The following is a 10,562-nucleotide window of genomic DNA, read 5'->3' as shown; positions in this document are numbered from 1 at the left end:
ATAATCAGCTCCCCCAGAGCCGGTCCCCTGAGTCAAGGGAACACAGGAAACGTGTTCTGAATGAAGAGCATGAATGTGAAACAATCTCGAGTTTGGCTCCCACTCCCAAGGGCAAGGCCCCCAAAGGGAATGACAGGGCAAGGAGAGAGTGAGGAGGGCCTTAGGAAGAACAGTATAAGATGAGGTTCCTGGTACCTGGACAGCGTTATGAAATGGGGTGTGGAGGAGGAGGAGGGAAGGAAGTCACATTTCTTAAGCAGCGAATGCAAATTGATGCTTCATTTATTCCATTCAATCTTCACGTCGCCTCTGTGAGTCTATATTAGGAGCTCAATCTTAAAGGTAACGGGTTGACTCGGAGATACAGGTGAGATCAGAGGGGTTAAGCCAGCTACCCAAGGTCACAGAAGACGGAAATTGTCCCACCCCAAACTGACCCGGCTCTGTGCAACCAGCTCAATTGGTTCTCCAGTTTCACTGGGGACCAGAATCACCTAAGGAGCCTGGAAACCATGTGGATTTCAGGCCTCCACACCGGAGAGCCTGATCCCTGGGGCCCAGGAATCTGCATTTCCCAAACTAGCCCAGGCGTCTCTGGCGCAGCTGGCCTGCAGAGCCCAGTTTGGGAAGGACCACAGCTTCCTCTGGGACACCCGGGACTGTTAATAGAGGGGTCACTTCAGCAAGGAAAGCCTGGGTCCCCCCCCCCCCCGTATGCTCAGTTTCTCTTTCTCCTGTGTAGAACCCTCGGCGCTCTTCCCCCACTGCTAGGGAGTGGAGCTGCACTTAAATTGCTAGAAACTTGTTTTAGAGGGATATAATTTACATAGGATTGGCAGCTCTGGGGCTAAAATGTGAAGACAATTTGGACAAGAACACTGGACAGATTTAGGTAGAGACGGGTAAGTGGCCAACTGGATTCACAGTTCCTTAAGTCCTGACAAATAGAGCTGCTTATCATCACAATTTAAAGGGCGCTTTGCTATAATTTCCCTGGTAACTGACCGAGCTCCTGGTTCTATGTATGCGGTGCAGAGCGCCACCTAGCGGAACCTCTTGGCTGTTGATCATTTCCTGAGACCCTTGGCTGGGTCTCCATAGTGAGCTGTGGGAGAAAATATAAAAATAGATATCATCTTTCCAAAAGCGTGTTTGTGGCTATTTCCACATATAGTCATTGCATTAATACAGAAATATATAGGGATGTACGTTAAATGGTGTTTATTGATGAGAGGACAATAGAAAAAGTGTTGAAGACCATTAGATGATCAAATCCTGGTTTTGACCATTTATTTCCATTGCTTTGGCTTGGTGTCTCCAGATGGGGGATCATGCATTTCCCTTTGCAAGTGCAGGTGTAGATGAAAAACCCGAGTTAACTGGGTGAGCAGCCCTCTCTCCCTATGACACATTTCTGTTTATCATAGACGATGGCCCCCAATGTTACACTGTGGTTTAAGCAAAGATAGAATTCCTCTTAGTATGTCTCCGGCACTCCCACTCTCAACCTGTCTTGCCGTGTACCCCCCACTCATATTTCTGGATTATCTAACCACTAACCATTCTCTCTTGCCACCACTCTCACCCCACCGGCCCATAAATGGCATCTTTGAAGCCTGCTGAGACTTGATAGTTTGAGGGTTAGTGGTCTTTTTCATCCTACTGACCCGTGAGTTCAGGAACACTGTCGTTGGGTGGGCGTTCCATGCCCGCTTCCCACAAAGTTAACCAAGTCAAAGATGATGGAATGCTTACATGCTTATATATATATGTTTCTATATATCCGTTCATATATGTGTGTGGCTTTGTGTGTATGTATGTGTGTTATTAGAATTGCTAAGTCTAACTTCTACATAGGTTAGTTGTAAAACTAAGTGATCTAATCCATGAAAAGTACTCAGCATGGGGTGTGATATCTACCTAGTGCTCCCTAAATATTAGCTTATATTATTTTTATTTTATTACTTTAGATATATGATCGATGGTATATTCTCGAACGGTGAATATTTCTAATCTTTTTTTTTAAGCACACAGTATCTGAGAATTTTCTTCTAGCCATTTCTGCTGTGTAGAAACTTTATGCACAACATTTTATGTACTATATTCATATACTGTTTTAAAATTTTTTCATGTAGGGAATGACACTCAGTTTGTTCGCTCTTCCCTTCATTACCTATTCTCAATCACTGTTTGGTCTACTCTTGTTTTCTTTGGCTGTAAATCCATCAAACTTTCCAGAAATGTCTCAGATACCCAGAGCTCATTTCTATAGGCATTTTTTAAATGTAATTTTTCATTTTCCATAATCTTCTATCCAACCATGAGAATGCTGACCACTTCCTACTCAAAATTTATTTGAGGAAAGTCCCTTTTTGTTGATCCAAGTTCCTGTATTTCCCCAGTTCTGCTTTTCCCTGTGATCCTACAAGAAGAAAAATAAGAAAATGCAAACGTATGAACCAATGTTGGTTTGCATGAACCCTGTGATGCTTGTTTCTTTTTTGAAGATTTTATATATTTATTTGAGAGAGAACAGGAGCAGAGGGAGGGGCAGAGGCCAGAGGGAGAAGCACGCTCCCCACTGAGCAGGGAGCCCGACATGGGGCTCGATCCCAGGACCCTGAGATCAGGGCCTGAGTCGAAGGCAGACGCTTCACCGACTGAGCCACCCAGGCGCCCCAACCCTGTGATGATTCTTTATCGGTAAGAATCAGAACTGAATTCTGATATTTGCCCTAACTCTGGGTATAATTGGTCTTCCTTGTCACATGGGAGTTTACATTTTTCCTGATACAGCCTGTTTTCATGAAACTTCATTCAAAAAGCCTTTTTGAGAGAGACCATATCCAGGTTTATATCCAAAAGTCTAAAGAGCTAGCTTCTGAGACTATAAGGTACTCGGTTTAATCCCTCCCTAAGAGGGGCTGGTCGCCCAAGTTGAACCACGCCCAGCCTTGGTGCAGCCCACCTGGCCATTTCGAATTCCACTCGGAAAGTCTGCAGGTTTCAGAAATGCTGGTGTCTGAGGGACCAGGTCCCTTCCATCTCTCGGCAGCTGAGTGAGACACAGCCGCCAATGTCAAGGAGCTTTTCCCCTATGTTTCCTTTAAAAAGTCTCACGGTTTCGGTTCCTACGTTTCCATCTTTAGTCCACGCAAACACACAGGTGGGACATGACTCCCATCAATCACGAGGGTTGCAACCGCAGAGATTCTCAGGCTGGGGATCGTACCCGGATATCTCAGCAGGGAGGACATATTTATTGCAAGACGGTCACAGAGATTTAGATATCGACTCTTCCACCTGTCATAGTCGCTTCCTAACCGTGGCACCTTGACATTACCCAGCGAGCTTTAAAAATCCCCGTGCCTGGGCCCCACGTACGCGGATCTTGATTGAATTGGTCTAGGGTGTAGTCAGGGCTTTTGGATTTCAAAGCCCACGGGTGATTCCGATATGCAGGCCAAGTTGAGAACTGCTGCTGTAGGGTAACTGCTCTCGGACAACCTGTTCTCGGGCTTGAGCACGCATCAGAGTCACCTGAGGGGTTAGGCAAAACTCACAGCTGGTGGGTCCCACGGCAGTTTCTGATTCCGTAGGTCTGGAGCTGAGCCCGAGAATTTGCATCTCCAACAAGCCGGGCCCACGGGATGCGGGTGCTCCTGGGCCAGAACCACACTGAAAACCCGTGCTTTCCTGAGTAGCCGCCAAACTTCACTGGCTTCCGTGGCCCTGCCCTGGAGCTCCTGGGTCAATACATTTGAGTCCTGGTGGCTACATTTTAAATAACAGCCAGATGATCGCCAAACAAGCGATCTAAAGACCAGTCTTTGCAGAACCGCCCCCTGGACACAGTTTATATCTACCCCTTTAGGTGCTGAGATGACGCCGGGAGACAGAGTAATTGAGAATGTCACCTTTTCTTTCCCTTTGCCCCTCTTCCTTTGTTCCCATCCAAGCTGACCTTCGGCTCCGTGCCCGTTGCCTTGGGGGACATGTGAGGGGTAAGTTATTTGGATTTTGTCTTCTAAAGGCCTACTGGTGTTAGGGGATCATAGGGGCGTTGGGGGATGTAAAGCGACACGAGGGCATCTGGGTCTCCAGGAAGCGCAAGGGAGAAGGCTGCTTCTCCACCTGTTTTGAAGAGGGAAGGAAATAGGCGGGCCAGGGAGGCCCGTTGTCGGTTCTAAGAGGCAATGTGCCAACTTTGTGTGCAAAATGATTATGAAATGGATGGCCCGTGCACATGCGCGCACAAACCACTCTGGACCGACTACGTCAGACTCGGGAACTGCGCACAGGCTGTGGGAGGCAAGGCTCCCCGGGGCTCTGAAAGGCTGAGTTAGGCTTCGGGAGAGTCGGGTAGGATGAAGCTCAGAGATGGAAAAGAAACCGAGTCCTAGAAAAGCCATGTTCCTTTCTGCACATCGCAGCGGATGGACTTGCATTCACACCCCCTACACTAACCATACGTTCAACTACTTTCCACCGGGCTACGTTTCCTTTCTCATCTGGTGGTGTTTTCTCAAAACCAAACTCAGTAAGTGGATTTAGAATATACATTGGGAAGCCTGACCTTGATTTCGTATCACTCAAAATTTATAAAATTAAGGCTTCTCTAGCTCATCGCTTCGTTAAAATTCTCTATCTACTCCCAAACGGGGGGAGCAAACGTTTATCGTTTTGCAGTGTTCGCTTTTCTTAAATCTTAAACCCTTTTGAGACCCACAGGCCAAATCGTGAATAACAGTTCTTTTTATTTAAAAACTTGGGTTGCCGTCACTGAAACTGCCCCCAAAGTAGGAATAAAGCTTTTAGACACGTGCAGATTTGTCGTAACCTTTTACAGCGATTTACATTTTCATACTCCTGTATACGTTATCACACACAAATGACCCGGCCGCATAGTCAGGAAGTCCGAAATATTGGGCTGCGAGCGCCATCTCGTGGCAAGATGGTTATTAACACCTTTGCCGTTGCCTGGATGTTCCAGAAATAATTTCTGACCTTGCAGGCCTTTCTGCAGTCCCTTGGGCTGCAGATGCAGAAAGGAAGAAGCAAAAATGGTTTTCTCCAACTCCAAGAATACCACTGAGAGAGAGTTGGAGAATGGAAAAAGTGAATTCGAAGGGAAGAGAAAAGAAAACATGTTGGGGAAGGGGGAGGGGAAGAGATACTTCAGATGGTGAGGAATCAGATGAAGACTTTATGGAATCTTCCTCTCCAGCCGAGCCCTGGGCCTCCATCCTAACAGATTGTTCTCCTGTTTTCAGAGTGCCCTCCTATTTGAATTAATTGACTGTTCCCCAGATCTTCCCGCATGTTTTCAGGCTCTGGTATCAACCCTCTCCCCCGAGCGGACGCTCTTGCCCCCAAGTATCCAATCTGACCTCCTACATCCCAAAGACACCGGAGGCTCCCGATGTGCACTTGTTCTAATGTCCTCCCCTCCACAGCAGAATGTTTGGTGTCACGGTCTTCCGCACCACTGCACAAAAACGAGATTCTTCCCCCAAAGAGCCCGTCCACCAAGATGCCTATCCTATTCCTCAAGGAGAGGTGGGCCTCCCTTAGGGGTTCCTTCCCCTTGGAAAGTGAAAACCCCACCCAGCCTGCTCCTGGCTTGCTGCCTTTTGCCGGCTTGGAAAACTTGCTCCATCAGGTATGGCTCGTGTGCTGTACAAACACGCTCTCCTATTCTGCAGGCGCTTCGTCTCCCCAGAATGCGGTTCTGTTACTTTCCTTCCAAAGATGTTTGTTGTGGCATTGTTTGTAATTAAAAGCAAAAAAAAAAATAGGGCAAACCTAAATGTCAATGGGAGATTCATTAAGTAAAATGTTACATCCGTACCACGTGCACAGCAGAACCATTAAAAATACTAAGACCGATGTACAAATTCAAAACAAGGCTAGGTGGAAAAATGATACAGAGTAGTACTTGTCGTCTGATCCCGGTTTTCCAAAGAATTGCTTGTAGTGCCAGGTCAGTATACACGGAGGGAACATCTTTGAGATCATGCACCACATTGTTAATACTGTTTTTTTTTTTTTTTTGATGGGTGGACGCTGGAGGGCTTTCATTTTCTATGTTATACGTTCCTGAATTTGAATGTTTAGAACTATGTGGTAATATTATAATCAGGAAAGATTTATGTATTTAAAAAAACTTCCCTTAATTTTACTGATCTAATCCTGTGTCTCCCTTCCATTTTTCCCAACATTTATCAACCGATAGGGGCACAGGGCTGCGCTGGTTGAGTAAAACAGCGCTCGGACTCAAAAGGCTTACAGTCTGGTAGAGAATGGAAAACGGACCCGGGAAATAGAGTGTCGGGCAGCATGTGACGAAGTGCCGCGGAGTTCTTGGTTCATGTGGGCAAATTACTGAACCTTTGCAAGCCTGCTTCCTCCTCTGAAAGCGGATACCCCAATCACCACCAAAGCTGAACGTGGGCTGTAATTGGGGAGAGCCTTGGAGGGGTGCCTGCGATGCCAGGAAGGGCATGGAGGACGCCTACCTGCTGTGCGGGCCCGCAGCGTGGGGGCCCCGGGAGCTCCCCGGCTCCCCGAATGCAAGCTCCCGTGGCTCTCCAAAGTGGGGCCCGGGGGGCAGGTGGAGACTGTCCGGGAAGCGTGAAGAAGGCTGCAGAGTCAGGACCGGGTTAGGGCGGTGGTGGGAACCCAAGAGCAGGACTGAGGTCCAAGACTACGGAGAAGGAGGGTTGGGAAGAGATGGGCTCTGGCTTGCAGAGAAGGTCGCATCGCCGCTCTTGGGGCCATGCTGATGATGGCGGTTTGAGCCGAGGTGATGGTAGACCGTTGCACTCATTCGGGAAGCTTCCACGGTGTGCTGGGCTCGCTGCTGCTGCGTGGGGGAGGGGGGGGACGGGGTCTGATCGCCTGCCCGGCTACTGTGAAACCCCTTTTAACCTGGCTTTTGCTTCTTCTACTCTCAAAACTACTTTGTCGAATGTCATCTTCTGTTTGCCAAATTAGGTGAGTTTTTATAGGCCCCTGGGATCCTTTCCGTTGTTGGAATAACCGGTAGTGGTCAAGGGCACCATTCTGGAGCCAGAGTAACCTGACTTTGTCAACCTCTTTGTGCTTTAGTTCCTTCCTATAAAAAGTGAGCACAACCACAGTCCCTCCATCAGGGGGTTCCCGGGAGGGGTGAGTACATTCGTAAGGGCCCATGCTGGCACCCAGTAAGCTCTACTGAGGGTCAGCTACAGCTGGGGAGCCCTTCCTCTCTTCCCCGACTCTCCTCCCTTCCCTCTCCATCCCTCCCTCCCTTTATTCCAGAAACATCCACCGAGCTTGCCACTATGCCCGGCCCCTGGGCTGGGCGCAGGACGATACAATGATGGGGTCCCTAACCTCAGGGACACACACTGATCACTGAACACATGCTAAGAGTTTGAAAAAAGGGAAACAGGATGGCTTGGCCCTTTGGGAGGGCAGAGCACGAGGTCCCGCCCAGGCAGGGGGCGGGGGGAGTGGGGCGTTTAGGGGAGGCCACGTGGCGTTGATGAAGTCCCAACTGAGTCTTGGAGGAGTCCCAGAAGGGAGCCAAGTTCGGGTGGAGTGGCGACATGGGGGCAGTGTATGTGGCACTTGGGAGGGGAGACAGAGGACTGAGTCGGAAGGGGGCTTGCCCTTGGGGAGCTGGAAGGGTCTTGTCTGTCCACCCAGCCCTCTGTTTTGGACCTGTGGGTCTGTCCTCGACTTCCCCTCCACCCCCCTTCTAATGGCTCTGCCGCACACATTGTACCGATGTACCGTTTTACTTAACGAAGTTCCTCTTGACTGACATCTGGGTTTGTCCTAATTCTTTTTCTAAATTACGAACAAAGTCACAACGGGCATCTTTGGAGGGGAAACGACACATCACGAATGTCCACACCTTCTGCTTGTGCTTTTCTTTGGAAAAAGCATTGTTTGTCATATCGTTTTAAGTGAGAACATTCACCTTTTATTTTATCTTTACACCCATGTGCATATACAGAGAATCTTAACCTAGCTCAGTTTGTGTCATCATTTTTCTTTTTAGTATTTAAATAAATCTTTTACTTGAGGCTGGTTGTAGAGATACAAAACAGTTGCAGAGAGAGGACAGAGAGTTCTTGGGGATTGCGCCCCGTTCCCCCTGTTGTTAGTATCTTCTATTACTATGCTACTTTTGTTGATGCATTATTAGTTGAACCCCATACTTTATTCCGGTTTCATTAGTTTTCCCCTAATGTTCGGAAGACCTTATTACATGTAGTTGGCTCGTCTCCTTAGGCTCCTATGACCTGTGACAGTCACTCAGATTTTCCTTGGTTTTGATGACCTTGACAGTTTTGAAGATTACTGGTCAGAGATTTTGGAGAGTACCCCTTGATTTTGGTTTTTCTGATGTTCTTCTCATGATTAGACCGGGGTTATGGGTTTTGAGGAGGAAGAGCCACCGAGGTGAAGTGCCATTCTTGACACATCCTATCAGGGGTACCTGTTAGCAATGAAATTATTTTTCTATTTGTCCGTCAGTATCTATTAAGCTAAATACGGGTTCCCACTGACGTCTCCAATCAGTCTAGTGCCGAGTGGTTTATTCTGTCCTCCCCCCCACTTTAAGCTCTATTTTTGACTGAGCCTCTTTATATCTTAACTTTCTAAAGACACCCCACCCCTCGCCACCCCCCTCTTTACTCATGGATAAGCATGGCTAAGGCTTAAAGCTTTACAAGCTATAAACACATCTCCATGTGACTACAGGCTCAATGGAACAATCACACAGGATGGTCTCGCTTCATCACCCGACTCGTTCAACTGTGGCCCATCCGTGCACACTGCCATTCCCCCCCCCCCACCATCCCCACCACCTGACCTTGAAAGTCTCTCACTGTGTCAGCCAGCTTTCACGCTCGCCTGGGAAGCCTTTCCCTCCACGATGCCGTGGGGTTTCGAGCGAACCAGGGCAGCCATGTCAGGCCTCCTCTGCCTCCGTGCTCCCCTTGGCTCTCAGGTCTAGCGTAGCGAGGAAAATTCCAGACACTGCCTCTTCCCCCTGATTGCAGCTGGGGTGCTCCTGATTCCCAAAACTCCTCTGCGGCTTCTGAGTTTCCTCCTGAACTTAGCACAGGCCAGGCCCTTGTCTGAGACCCAGCTGGCATCTCTCTCTCTCTCTGTCATGCGCCTCTTGGATCATCTCCTCCTTTTCAAGCTGGATTCATTAAACCTTGTCCAGGGAAAGGAAATACTGTTTTATGTGTGGGTTCATATATTTCAAACATCTAGAACTGGACTGCCACTTCTGCAACTGCTCCCTTTTCTTGGGCCCTGTGGCACCGACCCTCCCTGAAGCAGTGACCACCTCTCAGCCCCCTTCCCACCGGAGGGAGGTGGGGGAGGGAGGCTTGTGCATCTCCAGTGGGAGGGGACTCTCGCTGGTAAATGTCTTACAAGGCCTTTCTGTTTCACTGATCCCTTTTGGCCTGGGAACATCTGTCAACACCTGAATTGGCTTTGGCGGACCGGGAGCAGCCGGAAGGAACGTCAGCAGGCACGCAGTGCGTCTGCGGAGAGAGGTTTGAGGATGATGATGAGATGTCAGCAGAAGAGGTGGGGAGTGGGAGCACAGAGTTGGTGGGGGCCGGAAGACTCACCCCCATCCTCTTCTCAAAACATGGATGGGAGGCTTGATCCTGTCTGGCTTTTCACTTAGGGCATTCGCGAAGGGGGAAGTTGAAAGCACACAGAGCAGAAGTGGGGTGGTGGGTTCCCATACTCCTCTCTACCGCTGCTGCCCTCTTGACCTTTGCCTTCAGTTCTCACATCCCTGAGGTAAGGTGGCCCTTCCAGCTCTCAAGTGCAATGGCTTTTTGTGGTGTCTTGGCCCATTATTTGAGACACTTGCTTCAGGAACCACAGGAATGGGTTGCAACGGATAGAAAGGCCCAGGTTTTCAGATAATTGGTCTGCAACCTGGGACTGCCTCAGGAAGGGAATTTGCAGTGGACTGCAAGACCTTCCCTTGGCCCTGCTTGTGCAGTCAGACGTGCTGTTGAAAGAAGACAGTCCTATTCGTGATGCTGAAATAGGCTTCAATTTGGTTTAGCTGAGCCACCATGTACAGTTGCACAGGTTGTCCACTGCTCAAGAGTAGTAGGCCATATGGCCAAGTGAGGCTGTAATCCAGCTCTCCCTCTTCATACCTAGCTCTGTGCCCTGATCTGGGGCTACATAAGCCATAGGAAGAGTACCTTTAGCTAACTTTTTCATCCAGAAGGCTGCCATTTTCTACTGGGTATTGAGGTATTATATAGACTAGCACTTCAAGCTTTTGTTTGAAATGAGAAATAAAAGTACAATGGAGAAGAACTGGTTGGGAATGGGCATAATGGGGCAGGTGTAAGTCTGAGTGCTAAGAGTGCTCCGGAGGGTGGGTCAAGGGACTCGGGAGTGAGGGAGGAAGGGGGAGTAGGGAAAAAGCTATGGAATTGTGGGAACAGGTACCAGAGGACCATGAGATGGACAGTAGCTGCTACCTGTGGCCGAGTCCTGTGGCCCACGTCACCTGT

This window comes from Ursus americanus, chromosome X (assembly GCF_024610735.1).
Source record: "Ursus americanus isolate L20-20 chromosome X, mUrsAme1.1.p, whole genome shotgun sequence".
Classification (NCBI taxonomy): Eukaryota; Metazoa; Chordata; class Mammalia; order Carnivora; family Ursidae; genus Ursus; species Ursus americanus.
Note: the sequence above shows the minus strand (reverse complement) of the source record.